Genomic DNA, 19,676 nt, shown 5'->3' with positions numbered 1-19,676 from the left:
GTATAGAGCAATATGAACAGGAGTCAGTGTGGTGGAATGTTACCAGTACGGGCCTGCCATAACCACAAAACTCGCCATAGCTGTATTGTCCATTTTTACACAAGTTCAATCACAACCAAATTATTACAATACAAGAGAAGAAACACTGAACTTCTCTAAAGCTACCCTGCGGTCCTGGACTCCAGTGTTGTTGTGGGCGTATTTTGCACTAGTTGTTTTGAATTGGAAACAGTGCACTAAATGACGCGCAACATGCGCCGGTTCATGTTGCGCGTCATGAGTCTGGAACATGTCAGAATGGAAACTAGGCTTGACTGGTACTTACAGGGATGTGTTTCGTACATGTTGCAACAGATGGGTTGATCGCCAAGACAGAAGTGCATAGTTCTGAATATTGTCCACGCTTTTATGCTTTTGTTGCAAGCCGTATAAATAGGTTTAGTCTCGCGGATTTGCAACACTGTCAGCTGTGGAACCCTTTACATTTGCAAAACAAGCAGAAGCGTCATGCAGCCTCCAGAATGTGGCTCCTCGGAGACTCATTTCTTGGCCCAACATATTTAGAATTCCCTTAAGGAACTACAGGGCATTCGAAAATGTGGAAACGGCTTTAAACTTACAACACAAACAATGGTGGAAGAAATACTGAAATCAACGCTGAAATTATAAGGCTGTGTTTTGAGTTATCCGCCTTCAACCCTTTTATTTGTAGTTTCTATCTTTATTTTATTTTCTCTCATTCTCTCTATCTCTCTCTCTCTCTCTCTCTCTCTCTATCTAAACATTTTCATTTGACGATGACTCGTAAACATTTCATGACATCACACGGTTTTCAATGTGCGTGAGGGGCTTCCCGATAGCGTACTGGTAACGTTGTCGCCTTGTAATCAAAGTGTTCCGTGTTTGATACCCGGTGGAGGCACTTAGTGGTTTGCAACACACTTTTAACTGTAGGCTCAGTCACAATTAGCCATACTGTGCATAAAGTGGACTTAATTACAAAATCAAAAAGCTCAATATGTTTGTGTTTTGTCACATCAAGACGTAACTTTTGAACAGCTTAGAAGTTGTTGGTTCCTTTTCTGGTGAATTGTTACATTTAGTTTTAATTTCAAGTTTGAGTGTTTGTTTTAAGTTCATATAATCACATACAGGTTAATCGGGACTGAGCCTACAGTAAGGTGAGATCCGCCTGTGCCGGGTATCGAACCCAGGACAATTTGATTAGAAGGTGATGACGTTACTACTACGCCACCGGAGCCCCCCCCCCCCTTTTAGATATTAGTACAAATTCGAAGCTCTCAGTCATTATCCAACTGAGGTTACGCGAAGCTGAAATTATCTAGGATTTTCAACAGATATGTTAATATAGCAGACTAAATACGAGTGTATGCTTGATTCAATGAAACTTGTAAACTTTAACGTTTCGTAGTATGCAAGCAGTAACAGCCCTGTTTAAGGCTTCACGAGGTTAGCAAGCGACAGCCCTACTTGTGGCAGCAAGAAATGAAGAGCGCAAAGCTGTCTCGTACGCTATTATAACTTCTCGACTTTACGAGAGAAAGCCCTGGCCTTACTATGCAAGCAGAGGATCTTATTGAATCCTTAAATCGTTCTCCTAGCGCGGAGGTGAGATACGCGGGACAGGGTGATTCATACAGAACCTTTTCGAGCGGAGAGATTAGTTTGAAGGCTTTGGTTTCTGGCGGATATCGGGGTTCTGAGGTAATGAAAGGGGCGGGGGAGGGGGAAGGATCCCCCGATGGAAGCGCAGAAGCAGGGATTGTTGTTGGTCAATTTCTCGGCTACGTGACATCCTAACGATCTTCAAACTTCTTGCCTCATATTTGGGACCAACTCAAGACGGAGTGATTTTCGGATGTTGTAGACCAAATAGTTGCTCTACTGTATCGGCTCGCTGGCCAAGAAGCCGACTTCCATCATATAGTGATTATTCACAGCGTGATACTTGCCGGGCTCCAATCCCGGGTAACTCATGGATGTTTGTGTCCTGTTCAAAATTTAAGAGTGAAAATGAATGTAACTTTCCCGATGGTGTTGTTGTAACGTCGTGGCCTTGTAATAAAGAAGTCCCTGGTTCGATACCCGGTGGAGGCACATTGCACAGTGGTTATATCTATGCAGTTTGACAAGAAGTCAAATTCAGGAGTGAAAATGATTAATAAAAAGCACAAGAAATTAAAATAGCGTATGAAAAGGGTTTTAATGCATTTATAGTGTTATCTTCTATACTAAATATAATAATCTATACTTTTCACTAAATATAATTGTAAAGTTTTAAAACATCTTTAAAAGAGAGTGAAGTAGTAAACTTTAGATCGCCCTACCAAAGTTTTAAACCCGGCTTGGGCAGCGATGTTCTTTGTGATCTTCATCAATCTCATCGCATCATCACAATTAGCCAAAAGTGGCAGAAAGCGACAGTGAATACGAAAACTGCATTTATTTCGATATACACAACTACGAAATTCTTTCCAAAGTTTGTAACGAACCACACACATGAATTACGTTAGATAAACAATAATACTTTAGATTGGCGTTTTAAGTCCACCTTATGCACATTAAGGCTAATTGGGACTGGAACTAGTAGTGGTATTTGTGATATAACCAGGACCACTTACAAGTGTAGAAAGGAAGAGCCTCTCTCATGCAGATTTGCTACACTTAAAACTTGCTCAACATGCCCATACGAGTTTTTTGCTCTAGTGTGGTACCCCGTCTAATCCAAGATTTTTGTAAAAATGCTCTTCAGAAAGGAAGAGCCTCCCTCAGAAAGGAAGAGCTCCCCTGCACTGGTAGTGCAGGCCACACTTAAAACTAGGCCACCTACACCTATACACACCCACACCCACCCACACCCACCCACACATATTTACTTCCGGTCCACTTCCGGTCCACTTCCGGTCCACTTCCGGTTTACTTGTGGCCAAGTTGTGGCCTATTTCTGCTATTTTTATCCAGCATAGAATTTTGAATTGAATCCCAAGAAATTGTATATAAATACCAAAGAAAAAAATTTTAAGTGTATACACACATACACACATACACACATACACACATACACACATACACACATACACATACACACACACACACACACACATACACATACACACATATACACACATACACAGTACAGTGTTGAACCCAACTGCTATTTTTATCCAGCATAGAATTTTGAATTGAATCCCAAGAAATTGTATATAAATACCAAAGCCAAAAATATTAAGTGTATACACACATACACACATACTGACACACACAAAGCACAGTGTTGAACCCAACTGCTATTTTTATCCAGCATAGAATTTTGAATTGAATCCCAAGAAATTGTATATAAATACCAAAGCCAAAAATATTAAGTGTATACACACATACACACATACTGACACACACAAAGCACAGTGTTGAACCCAACTGCTATTTTTATCCAGCATAGAATTTTGAATTGAATCCCAAGAAATTGTATATAAATACCAAAGCCAAAAATATTAAGTGTATACACACATACACACATACTGACACACACAAAGCACAGTGTTGAACCCAACTGCTATTTTTATCCAGCATAGAATTTTGAATTGAATCCCAAGAAATTGTATATAATAAACAACAACAAAAATGCCGAATCAAAAATATTGTAATCAATGCAATAAAAATATATTTAGCTCTAATTGGGCCAGACACCAAAAGATTTGTAACCCGGACAAATACAGAACTCCCACAATAATTTGCCCCAAATGCCATAAAAAATATAACATGCAATACTTTACATATATACATAAAGATACTTGCTCTGGACAGTCATCAACACAACCATCAACATCTGCTCTGAAAAGAAAGCACGAAGCACCTCTTAATACCAGAGCAGCAAAGCAGCCACGCCATGCACCCATCCGTAGCAGTTTTAATACCCAACTTAGGGATTACCAGTTTGTATCAGAGCCAAGATGTGACATTAAGAATTTTTTGAACAGTATAAATTCTGATCTGCAGGCAATTCTTAATGCACAAAATGGATCTTATAAACTGTCCCTTAAATTGTTTGCACAATATAAGAAACCAAATGGCACAAAATTTACACAGCCCCACATAACAGAAACTGTACCGGTATATTCAAATGCAAATTCAGACACAATAATAAGCAGCTTGATAAATCAACTGAATATTAAACACTCTGAATTTGCGGCAAAAGAGTCAGGATGGAGCCTATGCGGTTCTCCACACAAGTTATATGTTAATATTTCTGAATTCAACCCATTACAAGGTTCTACATATCTGCCATTACCTGCCAATATTAAAAACAAACAAGCCGTGGTTAATATAAAAAATACCGACCAGAAATGCTTTTTGTGGTGTATTTTAGCTGCTTTGTATCCAGTTTCAAGGCATCCTGAGAGAATAAATTATTACAAACAACACGAGCACGATTTTGACGATGCAATGGAGGGTTTGGAATATCCAATGTCTGTTCAGAATATTGATAAATTTGAAAAAAGGGCCAAGCATATCAATGGCAAACAATTATCTATTAATGTATTTACTTGTTCCACTGGCAATTGCTTGATAGATCCTCTCAGAATCAGTACACTTGATGATGAATCTGCAATTCCGATTGATCTGCTATTAATTGAAAAGGATGGTACATATCATTACACTTTGATACATAATCTTGAAGCTATAGTCAGAACACAACTAGACAAATCTAATAGAATATTTAAGTTGTGCAGAAGATGTTTAACTGTATTTGATGGCAGGAAAATGGTAAATGGTGTTCCTGAATGTAACACAGAAATTGCTAAAAACAAGTTAATTGAGCATCTGAAATACTGTGGGAATCATAAACCTGTTCATATGGTGATGCCTAATCCAAGTGAAAATTGCAAATTCAAAAAGTTTGAAGCCTTGTTGGAACACCCAGCATATATTGTCTATGATTTTGAATCGAACCTCAAATCTCTTGCATTCTGTAGCCCAGATCCAGAAGAATCTTCAAGTACACCGTACCAGCTACATGAACCTTCCAGTTTTTGTTATGTAGTTGTACGGGATGGTGTAGCTAGTGAGCCATACTTATACATGGGACCAAATGCCATCAAAGAATTTGCACATAGAATGGAAAATGAGTGTCGTGACATAGCATCTAACATCTTATTAAAATCAAAGCCTATGTTGCCTTTAACAGAGGAACAGATTGAAGATTTCAACAATGCAGAAAAATGCCCGGTATGTGATTGTGAATTTTCAGATACAAATATCAAGGTGAAACACCATTCTCATACAGATGGTCGATATAAACAGGCCCTGTGTAATAGCTGTAATATTAAGATCAAGAGACCAAGATTTGTCCCCATATTTTGCCATGGAGCATCCAATTATGATTTCCATCATCTGATCAGATACGAGGGGTTTGACAAGCAGAATTTAAATATTTTAGCTGAAAATGATGAGAAATATATATCTATTAGCAAGATAATTAAAGTTGATGGTGTTCCTATTCACATAAGATTTCTTGATTCTTACAGATTTTTATCTGCTAGCATGGCCACACTGGCCTCTCAATTATCTGATGATGACTTGAAAATCACACGTGCATTGTTTCCAAATCAGGACCTGAAATTAATTAGGCGGAAGGGTGTATATCCATACGACTATGTTACAGGTTTTTCTAAATTTGATGAGTGTTCCCTGCCACCACAAGAAGCATTTTACAGCAAAATCAGAGGATCTGGAATCAGTGATGAAGATTATCACCATGCCAAATTGATGTGGAAGAGTTTTAAATGCAAGACATTTGGTGATTATCACATGGCTTATTTGAAACTTGATGTCACTCTCTCAACTGATATAATACAGACATTCAGAAAATCTTCTATGCAAAATTATGGACTGGACCCAGTGTATTTTTACAGTGCCCCGGGCCTAGCATGGGCCGCAACGTTTTTCAACACCAAAAAGCAATTGGATCTGATCCACGATCAAGATATGTATCTGTTTATGGAGAAATGTATAAGAGGAGGGATGGTGCAATGTTCCCAGAGATATGCCAGAGCAAATAACAAGTATATGCCTGATTATGATCCAGCACGGCCATCAAATTATATACTGTATGTAGATGCAAACAACCTCTATGGTCACGCCATGATGCAAAAACTGCCATATGCAGAGCTTGAGTGGGTTGAAAATTTCAATATTGAAGATCTTCAGGATTTTGATGACAGTGAACATGGCCTCTTCTTAGAGCTTCTTGATCTGACAATTCCAGATCATTTGCACAATAAATTTTCTGATCTGCCCCCAATTCCCGAGGTTCAGTGTTCACCTGGTTCTAAACAGAAGAAGCTCATGATGACTCTGGAGCCGAAACAGGGATATGTCATATATTACAAAAACCTCCAGTTCCTGATGAAGCATGGTGTTCAAGTGACCAAAGTTGGCAAAGTCTTGAGGTTCAGGCACTCAGAATGGTTGAAACCTTATATTGATACAAACACAGAGCTTCGAACATCTGCAAAGAGCCAATTTGATAAGAGCTTGTTTAAATTGATGGTGAATTCAGTGTATGGCAAAACAATTGAAAATGTCAGGAAACATACCGATGTTAAAATAATTACTGACCCCAGCCGGAGCAAAAAATTGGTTGCAAAGCCCAACTTCAATTACAGAAGAATTTATGATGAGCACATGGCACTCTTCAACATGATGAAAACAAAGATCAAGTTTGATAAACCTATTTATGTAGGGGCTGTGATATTGGAATTGTCCAAATTACATATGCTAACATTGTATTATGATGTGCTGAAACCTTTTTATGGTGATCGTGTAAAATTATTGTACATGGACACGGATAGTTTTATTCTTGAAATTCAAACAGAAGATGTTTATCAAGATATGTCACAGCCTGAATTGTTTCAATACTTTGATACCAGTGAACATACAAGAATTCAACCCCACAACAAAAAGGTGCCTGGCAAGTTAAAAGATGAGACACTTGGTGATGTTATTGTGGAATTTGCTGGGTTAAGTGCCAAGATGTACAGTTTTAAAACATGTAGTGCGGTTGTCAAAAAAGCCAAGGGAATTGGCAGAGTAACTGTTGAAAAAGAGCTTGTATTTGAAGATTATAAAAATTGCATCAAATCCCAGAATTCAATCAGAACATCAGAAAATAGAATTCAGAGTGAGAATCACTTGCTGACTAGCAATATTGTAAGAAAAGTGGCCCTGGACCCACATGATGACAAGAGATGCATTTTATCATGTGGCACACATACTCTACCTTGGGGGCATTGTGATTTGAAAAGTGGCAAACAATGCCCAATTACAGAGCATGATTTGAAATAAATAAACATGCCTATGAACTTATTTGGGTTCAAAAAACAGGCTATTATGGACCTGCCGACACCACAAGCCTCTCCTGATTTACAATCTGTAATATCTAAACTGAGTGGCTTGTTAATTATTCATCTGAACAGCATACTTACAGATAATGATGAAGAAACAGGCAAAACATTGTACATATTTAACAATAATTTAAATCATTACCAATTACCTGTAGGTGGGCAATTGCAATTTATTACAACCCCTGAGGGTGATGTCAAGATTTCAGTAGGGAGAAATATTTACAGAATTAAGCACTCAAACATGATTTCTGGCACTGTATATACTGTTTCTGCTGGTGACTGCTTATATATTGAGGTCCCTGGATCTTATGACAAGCTTATACCCTTTTTTATAGAATTAAGAATCAGATATTCAATAATAAATAACCATTAAAACAAAATGCCTAACGATATATTTGGCCATACAAGGCATGAAGATCACAGTGACGAGATTCTGATGCTTGATGTCAGAGTCAAGAAATTAAGAAGTGATTTACAAGCTTTACAAACCACACTCAATGCCAGTCTTCAATTAGAAATTACAAATTTACAATCACAATGCATGGACCCTCTTCTTAAAATTGACTCAGAACTCAAATTATTGCTTCAGAAATATACTGATCTGGCAACATTAGATAATTTTCAAAGTTTGGAAGAAGCTGTAGCAGCTCTTCAAGCCAAATTTAAGACCCAGGCTAACAACTCTGAGCAATTGAAACAGCAACTGGAAGAGCAGATAAATAATGTCCAGACACAGCTCCAAACAATTGTCAAAAGCATAAAATCACAAGAAGATTTTGATCTAGTGATTTCCACTCTAAAGGAACAGATTCAGTCACTCCAGATACCTAATCTGGACCCTCTGAACAATGCCATAGACGAGGTTAAAGAAAAAATTGAGACACTTGAAAATTTTATGAACAACTTGCCATCTTCTGATGCTTTGAATGCAATAACTCGTAGTGTTGCCAATATTAAGCTGCAACTTGAGACATATGAAGATTTTGGAAAAATTCAAAGTACCATAACCCATCTTGAAGGTACCATAGCAGCAGTGCAAAGTGATTTGGCAAATGTACAAGAAACTCGCCTGCCCGGTATTGTAGACACACTTGTCAGTGTCCAGCAACAGATCACAAAGCTTGAAAACCTCAACACTGAATCTGAGCTATCTCATTTTCATCACTTGATAGATGATATTCAAACAAAACTTGAAATTTTACAACAATCCACACCCACTCAGGCAGATATAGCCCTGCTCCAAAATGCTATGCAAAATGTGGCTGATGCTTCTGAATTAAACAATGTAAAATTGGCACTTGAATCTTTGCAAAATACAGTATCAAATCTCCCCACATCACAGGAACTTAAAAATATTAAGAGGGCAGTGAATAGGATATTGAAATCAGAAGATATCAAGAATATCCAGACAGAGATCAAACATCTCACTCAGACAGTGGCCACTCTTCCAACCAATCAACATATTAATGAACTGCATGCCCTGTTTGAGGATATCAGAAGACAGGTCCATGATCTTACTGCTCAAAATTCAAAATTGGCAGTTGTTGAAAATTTGCAACAAATTGTAGCTAATATCAAGCAACAGCTAGGGACCATGGAATCCAATCAAGCAAATGCTCTGTCTGTTTTTGCCACCCAGCTACAAGAGATTGTGCAACAATACAAGAAACTTGTTGTGGACGTAAAGATCAAGCCAGGCCATGATGATGTTGTTAGGACCATCAATGAGCATCTTGAATCTGTAACAAGCAGATTGCTTACAGCAGAAAAAGAAATAACGGGCATAATCGAGAATCCAAAACATACAGTAATTCTTGAATTGTACAGTATCCCCAACAAAGAATATGATTCACCATTTACACCAGGCGGCAAAATATATATGCTGTCCCCTGCACAATTTTATTACCAATTTTTTGTTGGGGGCACATTGAGACCAATCAAGATCAAATATTGGCATCAGCCACAGGCACACCACTACCCCACCTTATCAATAACAAATGCTGAGAACAAAGTGAAAATCACCAGTGTAGAGTTAGAGGATTTTACAGATCCCAATACATTAGAAACAGCCTATGTTGAAGATGATGGATCTCTGGAATTTAAAATACAAATAGGAGACAAACTGTATTTAGAAAATCCTGCAGTATCAGCTGCTGAACACCCCATAGTTGCAATATTCTTGTTTACATATTATGTCTAGACAAATTATTGTCGATGAATTACACAGACAAGCCCGACATAATTATAAGAGACTCCCAGTAGTCACAAAGGGCATAGATGATTTATGGCAGAGCGACTTGATTGAAATGGCAACTGGACAGTTGAAAAACTTAGACAAAATCAACAAGGGCTACAAGTATCTACTCACTGTGATAGACACATTTTCAAAATTTGCCTGGGCTCTGCCACTCAAATCCAAGACTGGAAAATGTGTTACAGAAGCCTTCAGAACAATCATCAATCATTCAGGAAGATCACCGCGCTATTTGCAAACAGATAATGGCAAAGAATTTTATAATTCTGTGTTCCAACAATTTATTAAAAGCCAGGCAATAAAACATTACTCGAGTTACAGTGATCTCAAAGCCTCAATTGTAGAGAGATTCAACAGAACCTTAAAAAATCTTATGTATAAACAATTTACACTTCAAGGTAATTATAAATGGCTTACAATACTACCAGAACTTCTACATAAATATAACAACTCGGTCCATTCCACAATCAACATGAAACCCTCTGAAGTAACTTCATCTGATGAGCAAAAATTGATCAGGACTGTTTATTATCCTAGATACCAGCCAACAACAAGAAAGGCCAAATACAGGGTGGGTGATCAAGTAAGAATCAGCAAATATAAGCACTTATTCAAAAGAGGCTTTACAAGAAACTGGAGTACTGAATTATTTACAGTGGTTCAAGTTAAACCTGGGACCCTTAACACATATATAATAAAAGATCACCGAGGAGAAATTCTCAAAGGCAGGTTCTATGAACAAGAGCTCAGCAAAACTAAACAGCCTGACACATATCTCATAGAAAAAATCATCCGCAGAAAAGGCAACAAGTTATTTGTCAAATGGCTGGGTCATCCGGAAAACAGCTGGATCGATGCAGACAAAATAATAATATGAGCACCTGGGATGTTATAAAAAGGCTGCCAGAACCTGAACAACAGAATAAGATAAATGGAGTGCTGCTGCCTGATAATATTAGGTGTCTTATTGTCGGGCCATCTGCTTGTGGTAAAACAACACTAATGGTTGATAATTTTTTATTGGCACCCAACTGGTTAGACTGGAAAAACAGGCACTTGTATGTCTTCTCTAAGAGCTTGGAACAATTAAAATATCAGCAGCTGATGAAGCTATATGATGGATTGGATATAGCCACTTTTGTACCAGATGTTAAGCCACTTCACGACTGTCTCGATAATTCTGTTGTTGTGTTTGATGACATTATACTGGATAATCAAAACAAGGTTAGAAATTTCTTTACACAGGGGCGGCACAAAAACATTGATTGCTTCTACCTGGCACAGACTTTTTCTAAAATTCCGAAGCAACTGATCCGAGACAACAGCAATTTTATATGTGTGTTTCATCAAGATCATACCAACCTCAAACACATACATGATGAATATGTAGGAGGGGACTTGAGCTACAATGATTTTTCTAAATTTTGCAGCAGGTGCTGGAACCAGGACAGTTATGGCTTTGTCACAATTGATATGACAAGAACACCTAATACTGGAAAATACAGAAATAAAATCAACGATTTTCTAGACGTTGAAACATATATAAATAACCATGAAACGACCAGTCATTGATGATCTTAAGTTAAGAGATTATCTTGTAAAAAGATTTAAGGGATGGAAATCAGAGAACCGGGGAATTTATGAAAAACACAAACAAACAGAACAGCCTGTAATTGATGCTATTAATAATTTAGGTAAGAATATCAAAACTGTTACAGAGCAGAATCAAGATTTGATCACAGAGCTTGTACCTGTAGCTGCAAGGAACATATTAGATTATCCATTCACCCCACTTTCCAGTATTCATACACCTAGTCCTGTTGCTCCTAGAAGAATTGAGGCTACTCAGGATCCTATTGAATTGGGTCTTCTTGCTCAAAAATATTTGACCACACCTAAAGACAACAAAGATGAGGTCTTTGGCTTATATGCCGACACAGAGCTTGATGGCAGCATCATACATAGAATTGGCAATTTCAGAGTAACATTTATGGGGGATGATATAATTGTATATTCAGAATCTCGTCTCGGAGAAAAAGGTGGTTTTGTTAAGTACACCGGCACACCTGGATTGTGGGAACTGATCACTAGGAAAAGGCCTGGCAGCTATACAGATCAAGATTATGAGGATTACAAGGAAATATTAATAAAATCAGATGCTCTATACCAGAACAATGATCCCACACAAAAAAGAGTCAAGTCTAGCAGTGGAGCAAAATACAACAATTTAATCAAGCCCATATGGTCACAGATCAAGACAGGGAGTGGAATCAAACAATACAACACCCTGCCCAAAGAATTTGTCTGGGTTGATGATGTCAGGAAACTTGTAGATAGGTTGCTGGTGATAGCTGGGGAGGAAAATGCTGGCAACCACAATTTTTACAATGAAAAGGTTGGAATTATGGACATGATAAGCACCAAATTATCTAATTTTATAGTGAATGACCCTAAGGGGATTGGATATCTCATAAAAATTATTAATACTCTACCACCTAAATTTTGGAATGTTTCTGAGGGTCGGGGGCTTGTTAATGACATTATAAACAAGTTGCCATTTGAACTACACATTCCAGGCTATCAGTATTGTGGTCCAGGCACAAAATTGGATCATAGATTAAACAGAGGTGATCCTGGTGTAAATCCCCTAGATGCTGCTTGCAGAGACCATGACATAGCATACAATACACATACCGACCTTGACAAGAGACATGTTGCAGACAAGAAATTAGAAGAGGCTGCATTTGGTAGATTTGTAAGCAAAGATGCTTCTTTGAGTGAAAAAATAGCAGCATTAGGAACCACCATAGCTATGAGCACCAAACAAAAACTGGGGTGGGGGTTGTGAACATGTATATAATAAACCTACAATGAAGGCCAAGGGTGTTATGTATCAAATACCTTATGCAGGTCTCAAATCTCTTAAAACTATTGACAGTCTTTTGACCAAAAAGCAGCGCAAGAAAAAAAATTCTTGTATTGCAAAAGGGCATGGTATGAAATTGTTGCTTAGTACCCCCCAATTAAAAAAATTACAGCAATCAAGAAAAAAATTGCATACAGGGGGATTCATATTTACCATCCCTGCCATCTTAGCTGCTCTCGGGGCTGTTGGGAGCTTGGCCGGGGGATCAGCTGCCATAGCAAAAACAGTAATAGATGCCAAGAAGAATAGGGCAGAATTAGATGAGCAGAAGCGCCATAACCTGGCCATGGAGAAAAAAGGCAAAGGTGTTAAGAGAGCCATGAATAAGTTTAAAAAAAACAAGAGCCGCTTACAAACCAAGATATTGAAGCTTTAATCAAGCCACTGGGCATCAAACATTTTAGGGGTGTGTACATGTCTGATTCTTTGCCAGAGCAACCACTCAACAAAGAGTGTGGCATTGTTAATTTGGATGAGTACAAAAATCAGGGCACTCACTGGATTTGCTATCTTAAATATTTAAAAAATGAGGCATTTGTGTTTGATTCATTTGGAGGTGTTCCACCTGAAAATTTAGTAAAATATCTAAAATCAGCTAATCTTTATTACAATAATGCCCGTGTTCAAAATTTCAAAGATGTTAATTGCGGACATTTGTGTTTATCCGTTCTCAGATATATGTCTCAAATAAATAAACCATCAATTGAAGATTTTCAAAAGGCCTTGTGGTATCTGAAACATCATGGGGGTATTCCATCTCACCAGCCAAAATTCAATATTGAAACTCAAATTGCATGATGACATAGTGTATCCCAAAACAATAGCTCTCAGAGCATTTTACGGCATGTACCTGATCCCTAATATTACACACCACAACAACACAATTGCGGTAGGGGATCAAAAAATTGTCATCACTCCAGGGCAATATAATCTGTCCACTCTAAATGCTCAATTACCCAGAGGTATAGTGTTAAGTCAAAATTCTGTCACTCACAGAGTAGAGATTGTATCTGCTACAGAAACAGTGCATCTGGGTACTATAGGAGAACTGTTAGGCTTTGAGAACAACACAAAACTTGAACCAGCCATCAAACACACTGCTATTAATATACCCAAATTCTTAGCCATAGAGACTCTGAATATTCACTGTAATGTGGCTGAGGGTATGATCACCAAATCAAATGGCATAGGCACTCACAAACAAACTGGCATCATTGCAACATTCAAACCTAATTCCGAATTCATGGAGCCAATCATCTACAATCCATCCCCAACATTATATTTTCCTGTGTGCCATAATAGAATAGATTACATTGAATTGATGGTCACTAATGAAAAAGAAGAATTAGTTGATTTTGCTGGAGCCACAACAACTGCTATCATAGAGATTAACATTTAAATAAAAATACATACAATGGAAAATATTGAGAGTTATGAGCTACAATCATTCCCCCCAAACAGGAGGACATTTGCAAATTTAAATCAACCCAATACAGAAATAGAGGTTGATCTTGATGTAGGGGATGGCTTTATACACCCCCACAGAGCAGATCTATACATCAAATTTGATGTTGTAAAGCTCGATGGAACAGATTATCCGGCAAATTCGAATATAAGATTGGTAGATAATTTTGTGCCGCATCTGTTCTCTGAAATTGAGATCAGAAAGCATGGTGTTGTTATAAACAGAGTGGATTATCCCGGCATTACCTCCACAGCTTTGGCCACTCTAAAATTATCCAAAACCGAGGCTTCATACTACCAAATAGGTGGATTTGAGGCTGGTGATAAAATATTATCTAAAAATCACACAGTGCTGTTCCCCATGCGCCTGTTGCCAGGATTCTTCTCAGATTACAAAGACATTATGTGGAAGGGCGGGTTAAGAATTACATTTAGAAGAGCTGCAAATGATAACAATGCTCTGATGAGGTACAGTACATTAAACCCTACAGGAGAAGCTCTGCCTAATACCCTACCTGATGAGGGCAAGTGCATTATTCAGACTATGGAGCTAAGAATCCCAGTTGTTGAATATGAGGCCAGTTACGCTCTTAAATACAAAGCTGATATAATAAAAAATCCACAGATTCCTCTGCAATTTTACACATATCAATGCGTACAGAAGCCTGCATCTGGTACTTATTATGAATTTGATGCTACAAATTCATTCTCCAGTATTCAATATGACATGCCTGATTTTGTGGTGGTATTGTTTCAGACTGGGAGACACAATAATCAGGAAAAAAATTCAAGTAGATTTGATAGCTGCAACATCAAGAACATATATCTTAAAAATGGCAGAAATGAGGTATTTCCTAGAGAAAATTACAATTTAGACATGTCCAAGGATGATTTCCTCAAATTATATGAGGCATTTTCAGCATTTAAAAGAGTCACTACTGGCAATACTGACATGTATTACACACCAGATGAATTCAAAGCACGGAGACCCATGTTTGTCATCAATACTTCAAAAAGGAAACAAGTTGTGGTGAATGACAGGACAAACATTAAAATTATCTGTGAATTCCATGAGGCTTTACCTGAAGACACCATTTGTAGTGTTATTCTCATAGGAGAAAAATCATATGTTTATGATGTAAGAAATGAGAGAGTCACGGAGCAGTTCTAGAAGAATTACATTATTTTAATATTAAATATACAAGTTGAGCCTGGTGCCCAATTGAACTTATACCGGAAGTGGACCGGAAGTGGACCGGAAGTGGACCGGAAGTGGACCGGAAGTGGACCGGAAGTGGACCGGAAGTGGACCGGAAGTGGACCGGAAGTAGACCGGAAGTGGACCGGAAGTAAATATGTGTGGGTGGGTGTGGGTGGGTGTGGGTGTGTATAGGTGTAGGTGGCCTAGTTTTAAGTGTGGCCTGCACTACCAGTGCAGGGGAGCTCTTCCTTTCTGAGGGAGGCTCTTCCTTTCTGAAGAGCATTTTTACAAAAATCTTGGATTAGACGGGGTACCACACTAGAGCAAAAAACTCGTATGGGCATGTTGAGCAAGTTTTAAGTGTAGCAAATCTGCATGAGAGAGGCTCTTCCTTTCTACACTTGTAAGTGGTCCTGGTTATATCACAAATACCACTACTGGAACTACAGTTTAAAGTTGGATCCGAAACACTATATGCCTCCACAGGGTATCGAACCCGGGACCTCTTGATTACAAGGTGACGACGCTACCACTGCGCCATCGGGGAGGCCCTAATAATAATTCTTTAGAATGTTATTGTGTAACAATGTCAGCCATTAACATAGTTTTTCATAATAAGCCAATCAATGTAGTTTCGTTGGTTCGGAAGCTACCTGTACTAGCGTCGTGAAAAGAACATTTTTGTAATTTAGATGAAAAATGATCAATCCCAATATGAAATGTGATATCACGTTTGTTTCCTTAGTTACTGTAAACCCTGTAGTGTGTGATTTAACCGTGTACATAAGAAGTAAAGTGAATGAATAGAAAAAGTTATTTGTAGTCGCTGTCTATTTTGCTAAGTGTGAGAAGACGCAGTGGTCGAATCGGGTCATAAGCCGGTATGGCATATCGGTAGTATATTTAGAAGCCGAAAATCATACCTGTAGTAAATTTTTAAAAATTGGCACTTATAGGAGCTGATCACACAATTGGTTACATATATGGCCAACAGTGTACTCGCTCATTTCTTTCTCTCTCTCTTTCTTGCACGTATGAGTTGTATGTATCGTACAGCACTCTGCACTCTTCCTCCATCACTCCGTCCACGGCTGAGCGCTCCTTGTCGATCATACGTCATGAGAAACGCACTTAGCACTGAGAATGTGCGAGAAAGTTCTAAATTGAACCAAATAGAGAAATCGCTTAACATGTACTCAATCAAAAAAGACATACAATCAACCAGCAACGTGTTTAGAATTGAATATATAATATTGGAAAGAAAGGACGACCTTTTACAGATTTATTATATTACATAACTTGCAATAAATGAAACAATGTATGCATGTTAATATTGTTGCTGATTTTTGTGGTATTAGGAGCTTCTGTGTTAGCGAGTGGTTTAATTATAATACGTAACTAATTATTACAATTCATGCGTGACTCAGATAAAAAAGGAGCGTAATTTTTGGGGATAATATAATAGAGAGAGAATCAGATTTGATGTATTATTTAAGAAATCTTACAAAATGGATTCTATCAAAAGACAGGTAGGTCTGTGCATACGAGCATACCGGCAGAAATGTATTTCCAATTCGGCTGCTGCTCATGGGTAAGTCAAATTAAAAAATAATATCGTCACACTTGTTACTGCACTCACATTTAAAAGGTCCTGGGTTCGAATCCCGGCCTGGGTATGGATGTTTGTGAGTGTCCATTCATCAATTTCATAATATCATCACTCATCCCCATCTTCGCAAATTAGCTAAAAGTGGCACAAGAAGCGAAGTAAAATAAAGGAAATCAATCAATCAAATATAAAGGCAGCCACTTGTTCGCAAATCGCCCACCGTCATATTCAGGCGCTATAGGGCGCAATACGATTAGCGTCGGAAAGAATCTGTCAGCATAACATGCGATACTCTAACAAACCAGAATGCAAAAAAATGAATGTAAATAGTGGACAACTTTGGTTCATATATATCTTTAACCTGACTGTACCGTTTGAGCTTTGACATCGAAGCGGAAACTAAGATGGAGGATAAAATAAATATAAGCGTCAGGGGTCCTGGGCTCGAATCCCGACCATGGATGTCCTTTGCGAGTGTCGCTTCATCAATTTAATCACATCATCACTCATCTTCATAGTAGTCATTATCCAAAAGTTGCAGAAAAACGAAGTAAAATAAACCAAATGAGTCACTCAAAGCAAAAGGACAAAAAATGCCAATGTATTGAAACAAGGAACCTTCTGCTTACTCCGTAGCTGAAACAACTAGACAGACAGGAAACAAATTGCCCAGTCTCTTGGTATGGAGAGGGTCAGTATGCGATTGTGCGCGTCTGCATTCCGAATCTTTCTCTGCTCGTGGGTTATCCGCAATTCCATTCGTGTTTTCGCGGCTTAAGCCGAATGCACGCTGCAGAATGGTGAAGTGTGCGCTCCTCGTGCCGGGAATGCACAAACTGACAACTCCCCCTGGCAGGCACTTTAGCGATTGTCAAGAGGAAAAGCTCCATTTGTTTGCCTCAACAATGATCCACTTCAGAGTTAAAATAGTGGACGTTTATGCACCTCCAGCGTTGTCTTTGCTCTCTCTCTCTGTGTCTAACTGTCTTTGAAGTTTTCTCGTACTCTTGGAACAGTACAGGTAACACTCTATAGTTACACACTGTCTCAGTTATCTCTGGAGCAGGCGAATGAAAACAAGTCTCTGCGCAAGTAGTGACGCGAGACGACTCCACCAATGAACACGAGGGGGAACTGGATTACGTATATGTGCGGGGGTGGGAGGAAGAGCGACTGCAGTTACAAACCAGCCTTCGAAACAGCGTGTCCTGCTTCGCTATGATCACTCGATTTTTCCCCTTCTCTGACGCTATGCGCGGCTTTTCTCCCGAGAAAACCGAGACAGGGTATAAGTGACTTAATTCATTTGAATTTAAAACGTTGGTTGCGTCAACACTGACTATTTTGCAACAGTCACATTATACGGGGTCCAGCCCCTTGCCATAACTAAAATAGCAGAATTTCAGTGTCATGTTACTAAAATATTAAGAGATTCTGACATTCGTTAAAAGCTGAGGCTGTAAAGGGTCACTCCGCACACAGGACAAAAAAGAAGACAACACACACACAAAATTATACTGGCCATAGTGACAGTACCCGGAGCCTAGTTCGTCTGCAAAATGCAGTCTAGGGTGTACTACGTGGCAGTGAGGCTGACTTTTGTGTGTCTACGTGGACGTTAACCCCTTACACACCAGGGTATTAGTGACAGCTTATTTGCAAATTTGTGAATTTCAGAAATGTTGCTTTACTTCTTTCAGCAAGTCAAGACTAGGATGGACTTTTGGCCGATGTCATTGCAGTTATATTCAATTTTTTCTCATCTTTCGAAAAACAAGTAATAATATTAAAAAATCTTAAGAATTACATCTGCTTAGAATTACTTCTAGAGCATTAACATGAATCTTGGCATGGTTTGATTTCACTGTTGCCTAGATATTATCAATTGTTTAATACACTTACGTCGGGGCCTCCCCGATGGCGCAGTGGTAGCGTCGTCGCCATATAATCAAGGGGTCCCGGGTTCGATACCCGGTGGTGGTTCGGATCCAATTTTAAACTGTAGGTCCAGTCCCGATTAGCCTTACTGTGCATAAAGTGGACTTAAAACACCAAATCAATCAATACACTTACGTAGTCACAAAAGTCTTGATAATATCTAGACAACAATTCCAAGATTCATTTGAATGCTCTAGAAGTAATTCTAAGCAGATGTAATTTTTTTTCAGATTTTGGAATATTGTTACTTATTTTTCGAATTAGGAAAATTTGAATATAGCTGCCCTGACTTCGGCCAAATGTCCAGCCTAGCTTTAAGATCCCTTTTACGTCGGCGATTTTGCGGTCGACGGCAAGACGGCAAAAGTGGACACTATTTGCAGTTTCATTTTCTGAAAGCAGAATTTGCCGTTGGTAGGAAAACAATGGTAGTGGGGGTTAGTCAACGGCAACAATGCTGCCATCCAATCTCTATTCGCATGGGGTGGAAGATGAATCCATAAGTGATTTATCTATATATCGGAGAGTTGCAGGAATTTGTATATAGGACATTTCGTAACCTGTATGGAAAGTTAATTGCGAAACATGGTAATCGGGGGTCTTTTAGAAGTGGGTTTTGATTTATAACTTTGGTTTCCTGAGTTATTTATTATTTCATTTCAAAAGAAATGAATTTCTCAAACTTTCAAAGAGGCTGTAGTTCGTCAGGCCCCCCTCCCCCTTGCGTAAGTTAGTGATTACAGGTGACTGTACCTACTGAAAACTCAAAATATGTAAAACGCAGTTACAACGTTATTCTTTGGAGACATTGTATAAATAGCCTAAATCAGTACTTAAGTGAAAAATGTTACCTGGTATTG

Source organism: Lepisma saccharinum, chromosome 11, assembly GCF_977018435.1.
Source record: "Lepisma saccharinum chromosome 11, izLepSacc3.1, whole genome shotgun sequence".
Classification (NCBI taxonomy): domain Eukaryota; kingdom Metazoa; phylum Arthropoda; class Insecta; order Zygentoma; family Lepismatidae; genus Lepisma; species Lepisma saccharinum.
Note: the sequence above shows the minus strand (reverse complement) of the source record.